Genomic DNA, 23,561 nt, shown 5'->3' with positions numbered 1-23,561 from the left:
ATTTATTGATATTTAATCATTTTTATGGCATTTTAATTTTTGTTGCCTGGAAGTCAACTTAGTAAAAATCTGTTTTGGAACCAGGAGTGTGATATAAATAATTAACAATGGGTGCAATGACCCTTTTTTGTAGTTTAAAAAATCCTTCACATTTAAGAAGATTTGATTCAGAATATCAGATTTTGGGAAGCACACTAAATGCAAAATTGTTCTGTATAAATTTAAACATTTTTCATTATCCCTGCAGATGAATTTTGAAATGTCTGCATGTTCAGATGGATAAATATTTTTTATTCATTATGTTTTGATTTGTGGTCGGGAAAACTCTTCAGATCGCCAGTGCTTGATTTAATTAACTTCTAGTCTTAAAAAAAATATTTTTGCATTTTTATCTGGCTTCCATCCTATATTTGGAACTACTTGGCCTGCTCCAGAATACAGTTTACATATGGAGGTTGAGCTAATACAACCTTATTTGGTTTCTACTATCAGGCTTAAGGGGATCATGTTTCAGTGCCTATGGTTCTGATCATTTTAAAGTATAAAAGGTAAACCCAACAAATACTCTTAGAGGCTACTGCTTGATTGCAGTGTAATTCATAATGTAATCAAGAGGAAGCCCTTGAATATTAGTTGCACACACCACCTCGCCCTGAGATGTCAACATCTGGGCCCCAAATCATCTCAACAAAAGAGAGAGAGAGAGAGAGAGAGAGAGAGAGAGAGAGGGAATCTCCACACACGTGGAGATCAGTCTTAATTAGACTTGGTTGTCTATAATGAATAGTCCTTATCCTCCTCTGAGGTATGATACTGGACATTTCCAGCTTGATTGGAGGCAAGGTTACCAAACAAGGGGGAAAAAATGTCCTGCCCCTTTAATGGAAGCTTAGTATGTCAAAATGGACAGGTGAAGCTTTTCAAGGAATGACTTTAAATAACATCACCTAGTAAATAACACCCATTAAGCCTCTAATGCTGGGGACTTTTTTTTTTCCAGGGGTTTGTAACCCTAATCAGGTTTTACCACATTCCAGAATATTGCAGACCATTCCATTAATCTGACTGAAACTGAGCGCAGTCCATTTCTGCTGACAGTAAACTGGTACAAAACTGGTGTAAAGCGACAGCTAAAAATGGAAATGACAAGCAGAGGGTTTGAGCGTGGTTCTCATAAAAGGTCTTGGAATTTAGTACAGTTTTCTTATTTGTAAGAAAGGTGTAAATTAATCCTGGAGATCTGTATGAAGCTGTTAAACTGCGGAGTGTAGTCTAAGAATTTATGCTGAAGTCAAGCAGACTTCACCAGAGTCAACTGAAGAACTACCTACGATATTCTGAAATTCAGGGTTGTTTTGTTATGGAATGTTGGTTATTTAAATTACCCAAATGCCCTATGATTTCTTATAGGATTGCTTTTTTAAAAATAACCCTTTGAGAAAAAAGTATCCGGTGGCTGCAACATTTCAGGAACACATCAAAGGTTGTTTTAACCAACACCTTTGAAGCCTAGTTGATTTCAAAGCTCAGACAAATTTGTGAATAATGCTCAAAGAAACAAAAATGATATTAAAGTAAAATCAATAAGTTGATATTAAAGTAAAATGATATTAAAGTAAAATCAAGAGAGCCAGTTTGGTGTAGTGGTTAAATGTGCGGACTCTTACCTGGGAGAACCGGGTTCAATTCCCCACTCCTCCACTTGCACCTGCTGGAATGGCCTTGGGTCAGCCTTAGCTCTGGCAGAGGTTGTCCTTGAAAGGACAGCCGCTGTGAGAGCCCTCTCCAGCCCCACCCACCTCACAGGGTGTCTGTTGTGGGGGAGGAAGGTAAAAGAGATTGGGAGCCGCTCTGAGCCTCTTCAGAGTGGAGGGCGGGATATAAATCCAATATCTTCATCTACCTCACAGGGTGTCTGTTGTGGGGGAAGAAGGTAAAGGAGATTGTGAGCCGCTCTGAGCCTCTTCGGAGTGAAGGGCGGGATATAAATCCAATATCTTCATCCACCTCACAGGGTGTCTGTTGTGGGGGAGGAAGGGAAAGGAGATTGGGAGCCGCTCTAAGACTCTTCAGAGTGGAGGGCGGGATATAAATCCAATATCTTCATCTACCTCACAGGGTGTCTGTTGTGGGGGAGGAAGGTAAAAGAGATTGGGAGCCGCTCTGAGCCTCTTCGGAGTGGAGGGCGGGATATAAATCCAATATCTTCATCTACCTCACAGGGTATCTGTTGTGGGGGAGGAAGGTAAAGGAGATTGGGAGCCGCTCTAAGACTCTTCGGAGTGGAGGGCAGGATATAAATCCAATATCTTCTTCTTCTTCTAAAGGCAACTAAGCAAACATTCGAAGCCTAGTTGATTTCAAAGCTCTGATTTAGCCCAGGATGTTATTTTAAGACATCACTTTCTCAAAGACATAGGCAGATGGGCCACCAGCTGGAAACCTGTTTCAGAAGCATGCTCTGAGTTCAGTGCATATAAAGCCGGGCATTACGAAGTGCATACTCTCATGGGAATGAGATGTACTTACATTCAGAACCCTATGCTCACATTTCAGGTAGGCAAGTAGGATTTTTAGTTGGGAATTGTATTTGAGTTTTGCAGGCAGATCTGGTGATTTATTTTTTTTTAAATCAAAACTTGAACCATCCGGTTTAGAGGGAAATAAAAAAAAATGGTTTCTTCGAACAAATTGTCCAGATTTATAATATAGTTCCTTTTTAATGCAAAGGGTATTTTTATATATCTTCAGATGCCCAGTAATGGAGAAACAAAATGCTAAATGCATGCAGCTGATGGTTAGAAACCTTCCTGTTTAAATGGATAGGGATTCATACAAATCCTCATTATTACTCTTAACAGGTGAAGGTGTAACAGCCAGGTACTTTCTTGACTCCCCATCCACCATGTCACACCTTCCAGTTTCAGTGACCAAGTTGATTTTAAGTTATGGTATGAGTTGCGAGTGGTCAGTAAAACCATGTTAACAAATAGCTGGATTACATGCTGCTATTATAGAGAGAAGTTTGGGAAAGTAGAATAGGAATCTGAGATTTCTAGTACTCCTGCCCTCCTCTTCTTCGGGAATGAGTCACACCACCTTCCTTATACCGCGTGAAAAGTGAGTTTATTGTCTCCTTTAGAAGGTCTCAGTGCTTAGGGTCTGGTGAATAGGATAAGCAATGTAATCCATCTGTAGCAGCCAGCAGCAATGCTTCTTGGCTGCAGGGACATCTTTGCCTCCCTGGTAGGTGAAGGGAGGACTTCTACGGCCCATTTGGGTGCGTTTTTGAGGGGGTGGGGCTTGCTGCAGCAACGGCAGCACCATCCACACCTTTCCTCAGTTGCCGGCTGTTGATCGACCCTCCCTCCCACCCTGTTTGTTACGTAGGCAAGTGTTGGTCGCCTAATAATGTTGGGGGGCTGGGTAGGAATTTTTTTTTTCTCCCCAGCTGATTGGAAGTTTGCTGGGGTGTTTTTTTCGCCTACCTTACATAGCAGGTTAGTGGATTGTGGATTTGGCTATAGGGAGGCGCTGTTAAATAGGTTGGTCACTTTATTTTGGCAGGTTTTTACTGAATTTATGGTACTGCGTGGCTAGGGGAGAACCAATAAGCACCCCCTCTTGTGGAGTTAGGGGTCTGGCAGGATCAACCTTGGGGTTTGATGACCTGGGGTGGCAGAATGCAGACCGTCCTTTGAGGCTCAACTGGAAGGTGCCTTCCATTGAGACGTGTGTCTGGTGGTTGGGCCCTCTGGGGCTTGCCTCCTTGCTGAGCTGACCTGGCAGGAGCTGTGGCATACAGCTTCAGCTGCGGGCTGGGTCCCTCGCCTGTTGAATGGCAGGGGAGGTGTCTGTTGAGACTCCTGGCCCTGAGCAGGCTGCAGATCTGGTTTGCCCTTGCTGTTTATTCTTATACTCAATAAAGTGGCCCTTAGTTATTCCAATACCTTGTGTCCGACTCTTTATTCCGACTTGGGGGGCAATAAGTTATTAGCTAGTTAAGCAAGGGACAGCAGAATTCCGCTTTAAAATAATTATATTGTCACACACCCACAGCTATACAGAACTGACTGGCTGTTCCTCTCAGAGAGAGAGAGAGAATTATTTCATTTGGAACGTCTCCTTAAACCCAAGGGTCTCTCAATACTTTGTTGCATTTATGCGCAATGTTCCCTCTAAGCTGCAGTCTTGTGAGCAAAAATTCTACTTTGTGAGCTATTGACATTAAAGTTGTGAGCTACTGGCATCAAAGTTGTGAGCTACTGGCATTCAAAGTTGTGAGCTACTGCATAAATTGTTGTGTTTTGGGGCCGTCCTTCCTGAGCTAAGACAAAAGAGGTGTGAGCGAGAGGCTGAAAATCTGTGAGCTAGCTCATGCTAACGCAGCTTAGAGGGAACACTATTTATGTGCATGTGTATGAAGCAAACGATGTTTTACTAATTCAATCAATTTCTTATGGACTGATTGGCAAATTACTTTGGAGCACAGTGGTTCAGGCTTGTGAGTTGTACGTCAAATGGATAAGTACAACCACAACGACTTGGCATAGCATTCAATGGTACATTGGCATTGCAATGGTATTACTCATTACACTGCAGGACACAGGGTTTTTTTTTTTTAATTACCCTTCCTCCACCCCCAGCAACCTGGTGAGGTAAATCGGTTTAAGAGTTAGTTACTGGCACAATTCACCAGAATAAAACAAATCTTCGGTGGCATGGTAAAGATTAACAACACTTATTTCGATATCAGTTTAAGTGAGTCACAGCTTACTTCTTCAGACGTGTGAAGGGAAAGTCATGCTGGGAATTCTTCTTATAGGGAAGAATACCAGGATGGGGGAGGTTTAGGTGTAAAGGTTTAGTATGAATTCCATCAGCTGAATACAGACGGCGTATCTGGGCTGACACAGGAACTCCTCACAGCCTGATTTAAATTCCACATTCAAAGGCGCACATCTGGGCCCCGCCTTGCTTCTGCCTTTATGACGTCCTCTGGTGCCTCTCTGCCACCTTAAAAAGTTACCACTTACTAAGCAGTAGCAAATCTCTAAAGCATTTCCGTGTCACCTTTCCTGGTCATCTGAATGGCGGGGGAGTGCCAGGGAAGTGCCTCCCATGTGCTTGCGCAGTTTGACTGCTTCTCCAGAGTGTGCGCAACCCATCCCTCTTCTGGCAGCAGGGTGAACGCTGTGTGACTGCCCCGAGGTGCCTTGGACTGTGCCAGCTTTTTTCCTGAGCTAGGAAGCTGCCATCCCAAGCTGCCCATCGGTTCTCAGCCATCACGTATCTTTCAAGTGTAGATTCTTTGTGTAAGGGGGAAAAGGACAGAGAGGTAGGAAGTTGAGTTGCCCACTTTGCTAGTTGACTGTGTCCTTGGTTACCCAAACAAAGGTTTCCTCTGCTCTGCTTTGCACCATCCAGACCCTTCCAGGGCTGGCTGTAGACTATCTGGCACCCTAGGCAAGGCTAAAGTCTGGCAACACCCCCCCCCCCCTGCACTGATAACCAGTTTTAAAAAACAGATGAATTGTAGCACCCAATTCAGTGCCCCCAGAAGGCCTCTGTCATGGGCTGGGGCCAGGTCAGGCAAAGTCCAGGGGCAGTCCAAGGTCTGTAGCTGGTGAACAAAGAGGGTCCAAAGCGCCAAAACCGAATCACAGTCTAGGTATCGCAGGTCAGAGGTTCAGAAGCCGAAGTCAGGGAGTCCAGAAGTCGAAGCCAAAGTCAGGGGGTCCAGAAGCCAGAGTCAGAAGCTGGAGTGGATGCTAGAACGTCAGGTGAGTGACTAGTTGCTGCCACAAAGCCTCCTCCCAAAGCCCACAGCTATATAGCCCTCTGCTGTCTGTTGCCCATTTGGGCTAATTGTTGACTCAGAGGGCGGCCAGGATCCTGCTGAGACTCAAGCACCCTCACTCCTAGAGGGGCCAGGATCCTTTTAGAACTCAGGGCTCAGGGAGCGTCTTGCTCGTGAGCGTGCCACCCTCGTCTGATCCCTGAGGTCCTGACGAAGGCGGTCCCGCACACGAGCCACCCGAGAGGGTGAGGCAGGGGGGCTTGGATCTTCTCCAGCAGGAGGCAGGGGCACGGGTGCAGGTGGCAGGGGCACAGTTTCTTCTGCAGGCTCAGCTTCTTCTGCAGGGTCCCCAGCGCTCATGACAGCCAATGCCCTATGCGATCACCAAGTTTGCCTAGTGGCAGGGTCAGCTCTGGACCCATCCTAAACATATCAGGGGAAAAAATGTATAACTTTCTTGGCTGCATGAGCTCCTGGTGATGAGGAAGGACCTCCATAATTATGTTCACTATATCCATCTCCCCTTGGTAGCCCCGAAGTTCACTCGATAAGTGGAGATTTCAATGTTGATCTCCCCTCTCCATAGTCTAATACGGTAGCTTCTACATCATACTTGTTCTATATATCATTCTGAATAACAAAAAGTAAAAAAAAGGAATAGCCCCCTTTGCCAATTTCTACGGGATCTCATCAGCCTTTTGTGGCAGGTATGAGCCATAGATCTAAACGAAAGCGCAGGCAAATGTTCAGGATTTGTCTGTTGGTCACATAATCACAACATAAAGCTACCTGCGTCTAACAGTGAGAAAGGGATAGAAACAAATAGCTCCTTAGCAAAACGATGAAGAATAAATGAAAATTCCTACAAATTTGCTCGGTCCTGCGAATATGAACAGTCCCATTGATTTCAAAAGGCATCAAAAGGTCAGGCTGTTCATCAGCCTGGCGATTTCTCTAATTCATTCTCTTGTAAGTACAGCTTCCAGTCTACAAAACCAGTTTATTTCTGTAGTAATCCCATTAGATATAGAACTTATCAGCACATCTGTTTTATGTTTCACAAGAGACAAAGCACCATTGATCCTACCAAGTACTGAATGGCAATTATTCCCTACCAGAAGAAATGTGTAGTACTTTCTCCATCTTGAAGAATTCTACTTATGAAGATGCTCCAGACATCATCACCTCAATCTGGTTCTGTATGTTCTGACAGCTTTTTGAATATTTGGAAGTAAAACATGCACTATGAAGCAGATGCCTTGGCCATATATACTAGTCATTAGATTAGATTTATTATGTCACGACTTGTCTACGCTTAAGTATATTTTACAATGAAGTTTTGACTATGGAAAGCTGATGGTTTTTCCTTCCATCCAAGAGATATTGGCTGCTGCTCCACAATTTGGGTGAGTGACAGGGCTTTTTTTTGTAGAAAAAGCTCAGCAGGAACTCATTTGAATATTAAACCACACCCCCTGATGCCAAGCCAGCTAGAACTCTATTCCTGTGTGTTCCTGCTCAAAAAAAGCCTTGGTAAGTGATATGCTTTCCCTTAAATAATGTGTAAACGAAACACAAGAAATTCATGACTGTACCTTGGAATCCCCCTTTTTAGTGGGAATGGGAGAAGAATGAAAATAACTTGGAGGGCTTCTTGTGGGTAATGTCTTCCTTTGTTCTAGGTTTAGCACAATAGCACACAATTATAAGCTAGTACCCAAAATGGGGTACTAACAGGATCACTTGGGTTCCCCTGTTCTCGCTTTCTATTTCCTTCTCCTAACTACTCCCTGCTACATACTTTGGGAATAATCTTGGGAGAAGTTTCACCTGGTTACACTTTTATTTTTGGAATGATACATGGAGAAGCAGTTTATCAACTTTGTCCTTCTAGGACGTCATCGTCTGCATATTAGTAAACAACGTCCTCTGGATACAGCCACTTACTCCTTACAGGTTTGTTTCTATAAACCCTGGCACAGAAGAATGCTAGAAATCTATTGATTTTTTGCCATTGGGGCATTTTTTTTACCCCCAGGCAATGTTGATTTTAATGCTTAATTTTAGATTTTATGTTAGTTTTATATGTTGTAAGCCACCCTGAGCCACCTAGTGGGAAGGGCGCGATATAAATCTTAGATAGATAGATAGATAGATAGATAGATAGATAGATAGATAGATAGATAGATAGATAGATGAATGAATGAATGAATGTAATGTAATGTAATGTAATGTAATGTAATGTAATGTAATGTAATGTAATGTAATGTATGGAGGTAAAAATGCTCCATTAATTTTTGCAAGGGAATACTGATTCGTGGAGCCATTGAAATAATGCGTTACAGCTGTCAGTTGGTTGACACAAACAATGGGATTTGCTGGAGAACGTTTACTTAACTGAAGACAGATACATGGTTAGAGTAAAAAAACAAAAGCCCTGAACTAGATGACACAGACTAGCTGAGATCAGAAGCTAAGCAAGGTCACTCCTGGTTAGTATTTGGATGAGAGACCGCTAAGGAAGTTTAGGGTCGCTATACAGAGGTAGGCAACAGTAAACCAACTCTGAATGGCTCTTACCAAACCTCTACAGAGGGTTAGGCGGCTGAGTCTTGCTTGTACTTCCCACCACCTCTGGAAAAATAACCCCCAAATACCAACAACATTAATGATGAAAAACGATCGGTGTTTTCCTTTATAGTTTATTTTTAGAAATCTCGGGTTCAGAGTTGGAATTACTCCCATCTGCTGACACGAGCATGGTTTTGAATGGTGGCAGCTGGAATTTGAAACTGAACTTGGGATATTTCCCAAAGTGTTATAAGAGGAACAACAAAGTTTCTTCCCAGGCATCTTTTACTTCCTAAAATGTTGCCTCGTGGACTGTAAGATGTGCAAAATGTGTGCAATAGCCTCATGTAAACAACTCATTTAATTTATTTTGTTGCATCATTTATTTATTTTATTTATATCCCGCCCTCCCTGCCGAAGCAGGCTCATGTTCGTTGTTTTAACAAGAATTATTGCTGGTTTGTTGCTTTAACAAGAATTTGCCACTGTGATCTCTTTCTGGGTTTTTTTGGTAGCAGATAACTGAAGGGAAGTATTCTTTTTAAGAATTTCAAAGCTGCTCAAAGAGTTGGGTGCTCCCTCCCCTCACACGTCTTCTTTGCAGCTTTAAAATTCCGAAACTGGTGCGTTTTCTTGATAATGCCATTAATATATCAAGAGTAAATAAAATGTTTAGTGGTGGGCACATTAATTATTGCCTCCATCTACTGGTGTTTAAAACTAAGAAATAATTAAATGCACTTTTAATAAGATATGGTTCTGGGAAAGCTGGATCATTTATGAATTGCTAGAGGTGTGCTGAGCTGCCTTTCCCTAGAGAGACAGAATTTATGCCAAACACCCTGCAGATTGTTCAGGAGGTAAAGAACCAATAGCTGCATGTACAGAGGTTTAATTTAAAGTGTGTTTCTCACTAGGCTGCTCACAACACTTAATTAAACTCTGCTGTTTTGGCAATGACAAATGCGGTGGTGTACCAGAAACCAGAGCAGCAGTGACTGAGAAGGGATTGTAATTTCGTTCATGTGCACTGGCAGTGAGTCTCAGGTCAGAAAAGAGAGACGGAAAAAGGAAAGAAGATTTATTTGAGGCGCTTGATGGAAGTTGCCACTTTTTAAGCATCTGTTTTAAGGACCCCAGAATGCTTCCTTCCGTGGAAGATATAATCAGGCAGTGTTTATGGAAATCATATCACTTGGCCGTTTTATTTACCTCAGAAGGAGATCTTACGCATATGGTTTGATTTGCAGTTATTTTTTTTTTTAAAGGTGAACTGGCCAAAGCAATCCTTATGCATAAAATTTGATCTCTGATATACACAACAGAAGCACACATAATTCTTTTGTTGCAATTCCAAACCTGAACTTATTTAGAAAATGCTTATGCCTTGGAATGTCTACGTTTGAGCATACGCATAGGGACAGCTAAATCCAAGGAACGATGCGACTTGTTTGACACACCTGAGGCCCTTCTAGGTTCTGTTTTCAAAGTTACATTTTTCTCCTCCAACTTTCCACATGCTGCAGTGACTTAGAGAGTCATCTAATAAGCCTGTTTGCTTATCTAATGAAATCAGCTTGGCCACATGATTGGGTTACTTACCTTTTCCTCAGCCATGATGGAGCACATAGAAAAGTATAAGTTATATTGATATATTGCTCCGTGGGCCAGGTCTACCTTATGTACACCAGTAGCTGAACAGGTTCTGCTTTTTGACGTGTGGTTTTAGATCACAATTCATGTTTCTTGTGCCACGCACCAATCCATTGATAGCAGTTTGCATGAAGAACAAGCAGTGCTGTCGTGAAGGACCCATGTGATCATTTTACCATTGTGTGGATATGTTCCATTTACGTTCTCAGAAAATGAAAGGGGACAAGAAAGCACCCAGTCCAACTAAAGCTTCAGATGATTCCACATGGATACCACTAGTGCTTTGTTTAATCTGTCTCCCTTAAATTGGTCCCTTTTGTAGCTAGTTGGCAAACAAAGATGAGAGCTATTGTATGTGAACTTGATGAAATGGTCGGGCAGGTAAATTCCAGGCTGAGAGGTTTGCAGAGTTTTGCAGATGGATGAAAATTTCTCCAGACTTTTAGTTAAAGCTTTCCTTTGTGTGACATTTAGTGTTGTGGGTTTTTTTTTTTTTCTAGTCTCCATAGTCCAACTCTAGAATTATTACATCATGAGATTAACCTTGAATATAGTCCCGATACTAACCCCAGAGAATTGCAGGTGTAAAATGTGAAATCCCCTGATAAGTTTCATTGAAACTCATATGGCTTCTCTCAAAACTCTTCTAGTGTTTCTCTTTAGGAGAAGCCTCCTGAGGGGACACTACCTTAACCTCTCCAACCCTACTCCACAAATTTTCCTCCCACAGTACAATCTGAGATGTGTACTTCTTAAAATAAAAAAGGTTGGGTTTAAGTTCCCTTCCAGTAAGTGGAAAATGGTCTATGGGGTGAGGAAGATGCCTTCCTTCCACTGAAAGCAGGAGCTTATCCACTTGTAGAAGATACTTTGCATAATGGAAGGGGATGGCTCAATCCAGCCTATAGAGTTTGCCGCTCTTTTATGACAGCCTTTTGATTTCTCACATACATTCATAGCAAAGTTTAATATATATGTCATGAAGGCGTAAGGAACAAATGTGGTCAGCAGTCTTGGGGAAAATGTTCTAAGCAATTTACGCCAACGTTGAGAAATTCGTGTTTCTGATCTGCTTAGGGTCTTTGTTTGTACAGGAGTTGATAAAGAATCCATTGCCTTCGTGGTGATTAGTGATTAAATTGTAGTCAATTTTTTTTTTTAAATTTAAAGGTATGTGCTTATTTGGATTTTTCTGTGCTCGAACAATCCCTATGTGAGAACATTTTAAAACAAAACAAAAAAAACAGATATGAAAAAAATAGTTAGACGTGATCTCTCAGAATACATGGAATCAAGTTGGAAGAAAAAGACATTAAGAATGCTTCCCCCCCCCCACCCCTTCTCAGTAAATAATACATCAAGGTAAAAAAAAAAGAGAAGGGGAGGGGGGAGAGTGAAAGAATACAATTCTCTATCAGTTTTGTCCCAGTCGCTCCATGGAGATGGCGAGGAAGAGGATTCTGGCCACCCTATTCGCGTCTTTAGAAAAAGCTACCTATGTGGATAAAGTTAAGCAGGGCTGGGGTCTAAGATGATAATCCCTTTTTATTTATACAGGGATTGGTAAAGAAACTGCTTAGATGAAATGGTGGTATTGATTTCCTGCGTTCTTCATGTGCTGCTCCTGCTGGGTGCCTGCTATCAAGCACTTGAGCAGGACAGAAAAGCTCATTTCGCAGGGTTGGTGTAAATCCTTTAGAACTTTTCCCAAAGACTGTTGATCTTTCGGTAAACAGCACACCAGTTTGGGATGTTCTCTTTTTTTCGAGTCTAGCAGAAGGTTGTCTTTAATCCAGTTCACACTTTTCTTGGTTAATTAATTAATTGAATATCATTATTTGTTCATGCTTTGACACATTGCTTATAGCTTTTGCTTCCCCCCCCCCCCCCCCGCATTGTCTTTTGGCCAGTGGTGGAGAGGGAGGGAATGATGGGATGAGCTCTAGGGAAGGGTGGCTGTGCTTTCTATCTTTTGCATCCCTTCCTTTGGGCTGACTGGAGACTTTTTAACTCCTTGCACTTTCTGACCACCCTTTCATCAGTTTTAAGAGCCTCTTTCACCTCCTGGGACTTTTAAAAACAAATCCTTACTGTAAAGTCGATTCATAAAAGGAAATTGGAATGCCCTGAATTTATGTTGACACTATCTAAGAACATCTTTCTGGCTGCAAGAACTGATAAGAATCCCGTTTATGGGGTGCAATCCTGGATGGACTGCCTCCTCTGGAGATGTTTCAGGAGCTGCAGGAGGCTCACTACCAGAGTATCTCATAGCCAGTTACACACAGAGTTGCTTCCAGAACGAACTGGGTTTATGGGGAGGATCGATGGAATGGTTGTTAGTCAATTGCTTTCTTTTAGACCATCAGTAGAAAGAGAAGGGGGAAAAAAATGATTAGGCATAGCATGATTGGTGTACTTTTGTAACTAATAGACCCTTTTATATAGCTTGTAGTAGATTTTGGAAGCATTTGCAGCTTTTTAAATTAAATTACAAGATTTTTTTCTCTCTCTCTTTTTGAAATACTGTAATTTATATTTTCTTTCCCATTCTGTGCTGTGTTAATGATCACTCGTATATTAAAAATGTAGCAAAATATAAGGGTAAGTTAAGTATTTTTAAGAACCTACTCCTGATAAGGGACAAACTAGCCGTGATAAGGTTCTGAAACTTTCCCATGTAACTCGAAGTTTGATTCCCCCTCCAGCCGCTTCCTGTCTAGTGCCCTGTGTTTTCCTATCCATTCACTTATTTATTTTCCAAGCTCCTCCTTTCTTTTTCTTCTGAGAATTCTAAGACGTGTGATATTGACCACAAGTCCACACAAGGAAAATGCCCAAGTGTGCTTTAGCAGTCTGCACTATACAAACAAATCACAGTTGCATTCCCTTTTGCAGTTCCACATTTTCCTTTTTAAAAAAGTTCTGCCAGCAAGAGTACGACTTGGGTGATGCTGAGTACGGTTGATCGGAAGCAAGGCCCAATGACTTGGCATTCTAGTGGTGAGGAGCAGATATAACCAGGCCTCGGATTCAGCAGGAGCTCACAGGAGCACAGCTCCTGAACATTCCTAAGGGTTCCCCCTCCTCCTCCCCGCCTACCTACCTTGTCCATTGAATAGTAGGTGCAGCTGCATAACAATCTTTGGATGAGCTCCAACACCTATTTTTTCTACAAAACGACCCCTAGATATAACCATAGTGGTCAGTAGTGTTTTCCTAAGCAGATGTACACCATTCTAAACCCATAGACTTCACTGGGCATAAAAAAGGTATGACTGTGCTTAGGATTGCACTGTAAGAGAGTTAACTGGGATCAAGGAGGCCACAACTCTACCTACCTACAAGAATGTTAATGTGCATGAAACACACAAAAGGGCTATCTAAATGCAAAACATTGTTGACTATGTATGGAATGGTGGACCACCAAGGAAGTCTAGGGGAGGGACGGTGGCTCAGTGGTAGAGCATCTGCTTGGGAAGCAGAAGGTCCCAGGTTCAATCCCCGGCATTTCCAAAAAAGGGTCCAGGCAAATAGGTGTGAAAAACCTCAGCTTGAGACCCTGGAGAGCCGCTGCCAGTCTGAGAAGACAATACTGACTTTGATGGACCAAGGGTCTGGTTCAGTATAAGGCAGCTTCATATGTTCATATGTCTAGCCTCTGAATGTCTCTTGCCTTGAAAACCACACAGGGATGTCATAAGTTAGCTACGACTTACTGGGGGTGGGTAGCATCCTTAGGATCTCTATATTTCACAATGAATTGGTTGCACTTTGTGGTCTACACATGCATCTCCTTTCCTCCTCTGCAGTCATCTTCCCACACTTGTAACCAGCTGGCTGATTTCAAGACCAATTGGCTAGCAAGGATGCTGCACGTCTTATCCTTCCGCTGCTGAAGGGAACATAAACTAAAAGGAAATAAGTGGACATATGGACATATGAAGCTGCCTTATACTGAATCAGACCCTCGGTCCATCAAAGTCAGTATTGTCTACTCAGACCGGCAGCGGCTCTCCAGGGTCTCAAGCTGAGGTTTTTCACAACTAGTTGCCTGGACCCTTTTTTGGAGATGCCAGGGATTGAACCTGGGACCTTCTGCTTCCCAAGCAGATGCTCTACCACTGAGCCACAGCCCCATTCATGGCTCTCCAGGGTCTCAAGCTGAGGTTTTTCACACCTATTTGCCTGGACCCTTTTTAGTTGGAGATGCCGGGGATTGAACCTGGGACCTTCTGCTTCCCAAGCAGATGCTCTACCACTGAGCCACAGCCCCATTCATGGCTCTCCAGGGTCTCAAGCTGAGTTTTTTCACACCTATTTGCCTGGACCCTTTTTTGGAGATGCCAGGGATTGAACCTGGGACCTTCTGCTTCCCAAGCAGATGCTCTACCACTGAGCCACAGCCCCATTCATGGCTCTCCAGGGTCTCAAGCTGAGGTTTTTCACGCCTATTTGCCTGGACCCTTTTTAGTTGGAGATGCCGGGGATTGAACCTGGGACCTTCTGCTTCCCAAGCAGATGCTCTACCACTGAGCCACAGCCCCATTCATGGCTCTCCAGGGTCTCAAGCTGAGGTTTTTCACACCTAGTTGCCTGGACCCTTTTTTGGAGATGCCAGGGATTGAACCTGGGACCTTCTGCTTCCCAAGCAGATGCTCTACCACTGAGCCACAGCCCCATTCATGGCTCTCCAGGGTCTCAAGCTGAGGTTTTTCACACCTATTTGCCTGGATCCTTTTTTGGAGATGCCAGGGATTGAACCGGGGACCTTCTGCTTCCCAAGCAGATGCTCTACCCACTGAGCCACCGTCCCTCCCTCCCTTGTGGTTTAAACCCTCCACAATCAGTCATGTGTGTTCAAAATCTTGTCAAAGCATTTGCTACCTCTCCGGAGTGGTTCCTGGGAAAATTTTGGAATAAAGTAAAACTTTTATATAGTGCCTTTTGCTGGCCATATATATGTACGTATCTGTGCGTGTGTGTACAGAAAAAAAGGAATGAGAGCGTAAGTTGAGTGTAATACAGCCGAAGCCTATTTACCTCACGCATTTCTTTTAAAACTCCAACAATAAAACCAGCCCATTTTAAACGGTAGATTAAAAAAAAGCAGTGAAATTGATGAATGCCTTTTGGCAAGTACAGTCAAAGCTGACATGGGGTTTTATACATTATTGACACTGTCAGTGCCTTCTGTGATTGTGGCTACAGCTGGGGTGTTATTATTGCCACGGTGCAGTACTACCATCAGGGGGCTATTGCATAGTCACAGCGGGATGGGTTGGTGGCATTTCATGTTCGTGACCTGGAGTAATTGGTCTGTTTTATAGCAGAACTTCAGGAAATCCATCTTTAAGGACCAATCAGAACCCAGCCAACTGACTTCAAGTTAGCTGGCAAGGGGGATGCTGTCTGTACCTGTTGTAATTCATTGTTTGGCACGAACAGGTGAGCCAGGTGGGTGGTGGCAAGACGGCATCACAATGGGTCGCACTCAGCTCTCCGTTGTCGACTGCTTGTGTTTGATCTTAACATTGGCAAGTCCGTGTTAATGTTAGCTATCTGGTTTATGCAGTCGTGTTTCTGCTTTTGCTGGGTGTTTATTGAATTACTTTCTTGTACTGAATGTTGCGTGGGTAGCAAATTACTTGACTTGTACTCCTTCCAGTTGGTATTAAATATAGAAAGATTAGCAAAAAAAAAAAAAATATGGTTCCAGATAACTGAAATACTAACAAATGAACTACAGGAGAAAACATTATGTTGAGTTTCTTTGCCCCACAGGGCAGGTTTTTATAACACAGAGTTTGCGGCATTGTTGCAATGGTGCGTGCTGATGCCTCGTGTACTAGATACAGCGATGCTCCCTCAGTCTAGTATATGGACTGAACTGAGAATTTAGCTTTGGAATTTTAAAGAGGTTGAGATTCTCTTTTCTGAAGCAAATATGCCATTTGCAGTGCAAGAAAAGTCCATAGCTAGCTCATGCAAGAAAAGTCTCTCCGTACGTGTTCACCAGAGGACCAGGGTATTTGTGGCATCATGCAAAAAAATCACAATTCATGAATTCTCTGCCTTAGAACTACAAATGCATATAAATAAAACAATGTCCTTTATTAGGGTTTGTAGAATCTTTCGGGCTCAAGTGCCGTGTTCTACTGGAAAAAGTTTTCCTTCCAGATGTTTTGTTCTCAGCTGCGGAGAACATCCTCAGTGGCGTTGGAGCCGGAGCAGGCGCTCTGACCTTCTTGGCTGCTGTGCATTGAGTGGGGCCAGGGCTGCTGGAGAGCTGCTATTTCTAGGCTGGAGGGGGTGTGATGAAGGGGAATACCCTTCCAGGAAGCCCCACCAAACAATGGGCACATCCACAAACCAATTGCCCAAAGCCCAAACCTTTGTCCGATTGATACATTGACTTAACTTGGCATCTAACCCACCAGTCCGAAATTGTATTTCTTTCCAGATTTAGATTACTATCAGCATCTAGCAATGTGGCATAATTGTAGGAATTTCCCCAATCATATAAGTTTGGGTGTGTGGCCGCTTGCACTGGTGATACCCACAGAGGGGTATATGTGTAAGTTTTCCTTTTGATTTCGATCCACACCTTGTGAATTGCCTTTCGTATTTCATGACTCTGAAAGTATCAGACCCCTCAAAGAAACAGTAACTCCCATGAAATTTCTAAGTGCCTCCCTGCATATGTGCTACATTTGAACACGTGAATTTCCTATAAAATGAGGCTATCTGCCTAAAATGTAGCAGGGAAATTCCCTTTGGTGAAGGTTATAGCCACAGAGAATGTAGTTCATCTTCCATCTTCAGTGCACCCCACATTGGGATGGTGCTTGTGCAAATCCCAGTCAAAGAAGAAATTATTTTTTCGCTTAAAAGGGGTGCTCCCACCTTCTGGAGCCGGCTTGGTTGCTTTTTCCTGTACAAACTGTCACTGAGACCCCCTTCCCCTCAGTTTTTTTTTTTTCTGCCACCACAGAGATAGGACATTTCTAGCTTTGCTGTGTCATAGGAGTCTTCCTCATCATCACTTTTTGTGGAGGTTTGAGAGCCAGGGCATCTTTCATTACTTGTTCTTGAGGGTTCTGTTGCTTCAGTCAACTTACCACACCCACACACTCCCAAGCGTACCAGTTTTTCCATGGTGCCTGTTGCATCATTATTATGCAGATGCATTATGCATTATTATGCAGATGACACCCAGCTCTATCTGCTAATGGACGGCCGGCCCGGCTTCGCTCCAGGGAATCTAGATCGGGCGCTGCAGGCTGTAGCGACGTGGCTCAGATTGAGTGGGCTGAAATTGAACCCAGTGAAGACAGAGGTCCTTTGTGTGGGTCGCGGCGCGCTAGGAGGGGAAATAGCTCTCCCAACCTTCGACGGCGCACCATTGAAACCAGTGCGCCAGGTAAAGAGTTTGGGCGTTTTACTGGAGCCTTCATTATCAATGGAGGCCCAGATAGCAGCCACTGCCAAGTCAGCATTCTTCCACCTGAAGCGGGCGAGGCAGTTGGCCCCCTTTCTGGAACGCCGCGACCTCGCAACAGTGATCCATGCAATGGTCACCTCAAGATTGGACTACTGTAATGCCCTCTACTTAGGGCTACCTCTGTGCCGGACCCGGAAGTTGCAGCTGGTGCAGAACGCGTCGGCCAGGCTACTATTGGGGCTCTTGAAATGGGAGCACATACAGCCGGGGCTGCGCGAACTGCACTGGCTGCCAATTACCTACCGAGTCCAGTACAAAGTGTTGGTTATTACCTTTAAAGCCCTATATGGCCGAGGACCAGCCTACCTAAGGGACTGTCTCTCCCCATATGAACCCCAGAGGGCACTGAGGTCAATGGGTAAAAATAAAGTGACCATCCCTGGGCTGAGAGAGGTCAAACTTCAAAACACCAGAACATGGGCCTTTTCAGCCGTGGCTCCGGCACTGTGGAACCAACTTCCGGAGGAAGTGCGGGCCCTGCAAAACCTTGACCAGTTCCGCAGGGCCTGCAAGACCGCCCTTTTCAGACAAGCCTATGCCGATATCGACTGCTGAGTTGCTAAGAATAAAGAACCGCCATCTATAATACGATCACGGAACTATCTAAACTGGCAGAACCAGCGCCAAACAATTTTATTGCTGCCAGATATATTTAATATAATTTGAATTATGTATTTTAACTTAATTAACTGGTTTTTATGTTTAATTTCTTTTTAATTGTTAAATTTAAAGTTTTATCTATTTATGTTAATTGTGTGAAATGTTGTTAGCCGCCCTGAGCCGCCTAAGCGGGGAGGGCGGGATATAAATAAAATCTATTATTATTATTATTATTATTATTATTATTATTATTATTATTATTATTATTATTATTATTATTATTATTATTATTATTATTATTATTATTATTATTATTATTATTATTATTATTATTATTATGTCTACCAAGGCTCTCTTCAAGAAATGCACTCAATGTGCTACAAAAATGACCCATAGCATGATTTATGCCTAATATGTGTTGGTCTTGAAATTTCCTTTGCCTGTTCCCTCAGTTTTGGTCTGCAGCTCTTCAGAACTGCCCACTAAACCCCCAAGAAAACAAAGGAAAAAGGATAGGTCCCCTATGCAAGCACCAGTTGTTTCCGACTCTGGGGTGACGTTGCTTTCACAATGTTTTCATGGCAGACTTTTTACGGGGTGGTTTGCCATTGCCTTCCCCAGTCTTTTACACTTTCCCCCCAGCAAGCTGGGTACTCATTTTACCGACCTCGGAAGGATGGAAGACTGAATCAACCTTGGGCCGGCTACCTGAATCCAGCTTCCGCCGGAATCGAACTCAGGTCATGAGCAGAGAGTTCAGACCACAGTACTGCAGTATTGCTGCTTTACCACTCTGCGCCATGGGGCTGCTAAGAAAACAAAATGCAGGAAGAAAACCAGGACCTCTTCTAAGCACCAAAGGCACATGATGACTCATCCCACTACAACTGCTGAAGAGCCCAACATTATCCTGGTGCCTCCTCACACCCTGTCTCTTCATTTGGACTCACCTGACCAATCTGTCTCGGGGATCCAACCCATCTTTGGAACCACCCATGGCTGTTCCATGGCGACAGACCTACCCACCTTTTCAGTGGCATCCTTTTTACATGTTGCCAGCTTACCTCCACCAGTGGTCAGAGTTCTGTGCACAGTGACCCATTCTTGAACCTCCAGTCCTGAGGCTCTTTGGGAGACTTCAGATGGCAAGATCCTCATTTCATGTCACCAACCAATGTCACCTGACTTTTAGCCCAAAGCTAAGGGAACAGTGGTACGTTACAGCTCAGAGGGCCATTCTGAACCCTCTCCAGATGACAGCATAGGGGACCCCACTCCATTTCACCCAGTGAAGACCTTTGCCTGTACAGTGAGTAAATGCTCCAGATGACCAAGGCATTGGACATTGACTTGGCCACCACAGATAACAAGCCCAAGGACAAAACCCTTAGTCACTGCACCCTGATTCTCTAGGCATCATGGCTTTTCCAGTCCTTGAGGGCCTCATCAACTTTTCAGTCCCAATTTGGCAAAAACCTGCATCTATGCCTGCCACCTCTCATAGTGTATAAAGTCAAGCAGGATTCCTATAACTTTTTATCTACCCACCACTTCCATCTTCCCCCATCAGTGAGGAAATGCAGATGCAACAGAGACAGGGCTAGCACTCAACTCCATCTTACACAGAAAGTCAACATCGAGACTCCCTGGGATGCAAATTGTATATTCTTTAGCAGCTATAAACTTTAGAAGGGCAAATTACCAGGCAATTTTGGGGAGCTACCAGCTCTTCCTATGGGAAAAGCCTAGCACAGTATTTCAATACCATTCCTGAGGAGCCTTGATCACTGGCCAAACTGATCGGGTCTGAGGCCATAAAACTCTCCAAACAGGAAATAAACACTTTCAGACACACTCCAGATGTCTCTGTAAAGTCTATGGTATCAGCCATTGTCTTGAGGAGACATTCTTGGCTGTGCACTATGGTCCTCCCATTGGAGACATGCTGTAGAATGGAGGACTTCCCCTTTGAGGACTCAAGCATTTTGTTTCAATCCACTGATGGGTTCCTAGCCATTGTCAGAAGGAATAGACAGACTTCCAAGTCTCTCAGAGTGCTCCCATTCACAACCCCATTTCAGCTTTTCACTCCACACCAGGAAGGTTATACCATCCCCTTCTATTATGATTAGAGGCACCAGAAACACCAAACCTCCCACCAGTGTCTTGAGGGCCAGTATCAGCCTCCCTCCTTTTAGAAAAGGAAGAACATTATGTGACCTCACTCTGGAGGCCTACAGGCCACCCAGAGAACATAAGAACATAAGAGAAGCCATGTTGGATCAGGCCAACGGCCCATCAAGTCCAACACTCTGTGTCACACAGTGGCAAAAAATTTTATATACACACATACACTGTGGCTAATAGCCACTGATGGACCTGTGCTCCATATTTTTATCTAAACCCTTCTTGAAGGTGGCTATACTTGTGGCTGCCACCACCTCCTGTGGCAGTGAATTCCACATGTTAATCACCCTTTGGGTGAAGAAGTACTTCCTTTTATCCGTTTTAACCTGTCTGCTCAGCAATTTCATTGAATGCCCACGAGTTCTTGTATTGTGAGAAAGGGAGAAAAGTACTTCTTTCTCTACTTTCTCCATCCCATGCATTATCTTGTAAACCTCTATCATGTCACCCCGCAGTCGACGTTTCTCCAAGCTAAAGAGTCCCAAGCGTTTCAACCTTTCTTCATAGGGAAAGTGCTCCAGCCCTTTAATCATTCTAGTTGCCCTTCTCTGGACTTTCTCCAATGCTATAATATCCTTTTTGAGGTGCGGCGACCAGAACTGCACACAGTACTCCAAATGAGACCGCACCATCGATTTATAAAGGCACATTATGATACTGGCTGATTTGTTTTCAATTCCCTTCCTAATAATTCCCAGCATGGCGTTGGCCTTTTTTATTGCAAACGCACACTGTCTTGACATTTTCAGTGAGTTATCTACCACGACCCCAAGATCTCTCTCTTGGTCAGTCTCTGCCAGTTCACACCCCATGAACTTGTATTTGTAGCTGGGATTCTTGGCCCCAATGTGCATTACTTTGCACTTGGCCACATTGAACCGCATCTGCCACGTTGACGCCCACTCACCGAGCCTCAACAGATCCCTTTGGAGTTCCTCACAATCCTCTCTGGTTCTCACCACCCTGAACAATTTAGTGTCATCCGCAAACTTGGCCACTTCACTGCTCACTCCCAACTCTAAATCATTTATGAACAAGTTAAAGAGGAATCAAAGTCAGCCATTATCAAAGTTCTGACTATCCGCCTACTCTGAAAATAGAGTACCTTATTTCCATAACAGACTAGCCAACTTTTACCTGGAGTGGCAGTCTATTTGTTCTGATAGTTGGGTTCCAGCAATAATTCATTGTGGCTATTTCTTAGACTTTATTTTTTTGCCCTCCTATTACCTGCCTCAGTAACCCTTACCTGGAACTTCAGTTGCAGCTTCAGGAGCAAAGGGAGAAATTGAGAGAGTTCCTATGGGTTTTCATTCCAGGTTTTTTCTTGTTGATAAAAAGATGGAGGCCATAGACCAATTCTTGAGTTTAGAAAATTAGTTTCTGAAGTTATCAACATTTAGAATGATCTCTTTTCCAACTGTCATTGAGGTTTTCTCACCTAACTCCTGGTTTGCTATGTTGAACTTTAAAGATGAAGGTATTTCCTATGTGAAGGTATTTCCTAAATTGAAGGTATTTCCTATGTAAAGCATGTATAGCATGTATAGCAATGTGAAAGTAGGCATCACATAAGAACATAAGAGAAGCCATGTTGGATCAGGCCAATGGCCCATCCAATCCACCACTCTGTGTCACACAGTAGCAAAAAACCCAGGTGCCATCAGGAGGTCCATTAGTGTCCTGGCCCCACTGATGAACCTCCTGATGGCACCTGGGTTTTTAAGATAACTTTAAAATACTGTTGTAGGGAGGGAAAGTGGCATGGTATAGCCCAATCTCACCAGATCTTGAAAGCTAAGGAGTTTGGTACTTGGATGGGAGACCTCCAAAGAAGACTTTGCAGAGGAAGGCAATGGCAAGCCACCTTGGCTTCTCACTTGCCTTGCAAGACCTTAGCTGGGGTCTCTGTAAGTCAGCAGTGACTTTACAGCACTTTACACCCACATTACTGCTGTTAACAGTGATATTTATGTAACAACTGTGATTCACTCCGTTAAATTATTTTCACCTCTAACCCAAATAAGGAGGGGTCTGTTGTGTGGTAATGTTCAACCAAGAATCTACTTTGTCATTATCACAGTTAACCAATCTGACAAGAAGTTTAATCAAAAATGAATTTACTGTGATTCACAATGGGAGAATAAGGTTGTTGTTTTTTTTTGGGGGGGGGGGGTTATATATGTTAAAAAATTATCTCATAAACAGGTTTGAAAGGATGATCTTGTATATTTATGACTAAACACACATTTCAATACTGAATAATACTCAGAAAGTGAAGCCATAGCTTGTTTTTTTTTTAAAAAGGTATTGCTTTTGATGAGAAAATAAGTATAGATCTATTTACATATTGGCAAGACTAAAACCGTTGATCCAGAGTAATATAGTTCTGCTCTGGAAGATGTGAAGGATAATAAATAAGGCCTCATGAGCAATATTTTGAAGGTGCTCCCAATATTGCCAAAGAAGTTAATAAAGTAGTCAAAAATCATTCTGCCACTTTTTTTTTCCCGAAGAGGATCCTATTTAATGCTCCATTTAATTTGCTCAAATGTCAAGACATATCAAAAGGGGAAATTTATTGTATTAGTCACTGAAAGAGATATAGTTGGAGCGTCATGATATCTAAAGATGATTAATAAAAATAGCTATTGATTTTGCAAAGACAATAAATCCAACTGATTACATTATTCCACAGAGGGACACTCTTAGTTCATTTTGTATTCCAAAAATATTTCTATGCATTTTGTTTTTAGGCTTTGGGCAAACCCAGTACAAAGTCGAAGGATGAGTATTCATTCATCTGCTCCACAAGACTTTAAGTCACTGCTTTGTACACAGCTGCCTCAGTGAAATCAGTGAGCTGACTTCACAATACTTCACATGATCTGATTATTTATGAGTTTAACGCAAAGAAGTAGTTTTAAAAAATGTAAAGCCCAATGTTTATTAACATGAATGAAAAAAGATGTTTTTGCTAGTCGTATTCCTCATTTGACATTCAGTCACCTTCACTGTCTGAAAAGGTAAAACTGGAGTAGGTGAATCCTGTTCATCTTTTAAAAGTACATGGGTAATATTACGTTTGTTACAATTGACACTCAAAAACATACCTAAGATATTTGGGTTTGCAGTGGTCAAGGACATTACATGGTTACTGACCCTAGTGTTGATACCACTTTGGAACGGTTAACTGAAAGTCTCTTGGTTTGGCGGTGGCGCCGGCCACAAGCATAGCCACCTTCA

At 43.0% G+C, this 23,561-nt stretch overlaps 1 long non-coding RNA gene across 1 annotated transcript; it reads left to right on the top strand.

The window, feature by feature from the left end:
• The first annotated feature begins 2,419 nt into the window (after positions 1-2,419).
• On the top strand, positions 2,420-23,171 carry LOC132585156 (uncharacterized). The gene is made up of 3 exons (XR_009556300.1): positions 2,420-2,556; positions 6,867-6,999; positions 23,072-23,171. It is a non-coding gene; the product is annotated as an uncharacterized LOC132585156 (long non-coding RNA).
• The last annotated feature ends 390 nt before the right edge of the window (positions 23,172-23,561 follow it).

This window comes from Heteronotia binoei, chromosome 16 (assembly GCF_032191835.1).
Source record: "Heteronotia binoei isolate CCM8104 ecotype False Entrance Well chromosome 16, APGP_CSIRO_Hbin_v1, whole genome shotgun sequence".
NCBI classification, from domain to species: Eukaryota; Metazoa; Chordata; class Lepidosauria; order Squamata; family Gekkonidae; genus Heteronotia; species Heteronotia binoei.
The sequence above is the reverse complement of the archived record's forward strand: the minus strand, read 5'-3'. Positions and strand labels throughout refer to the sequence as shown.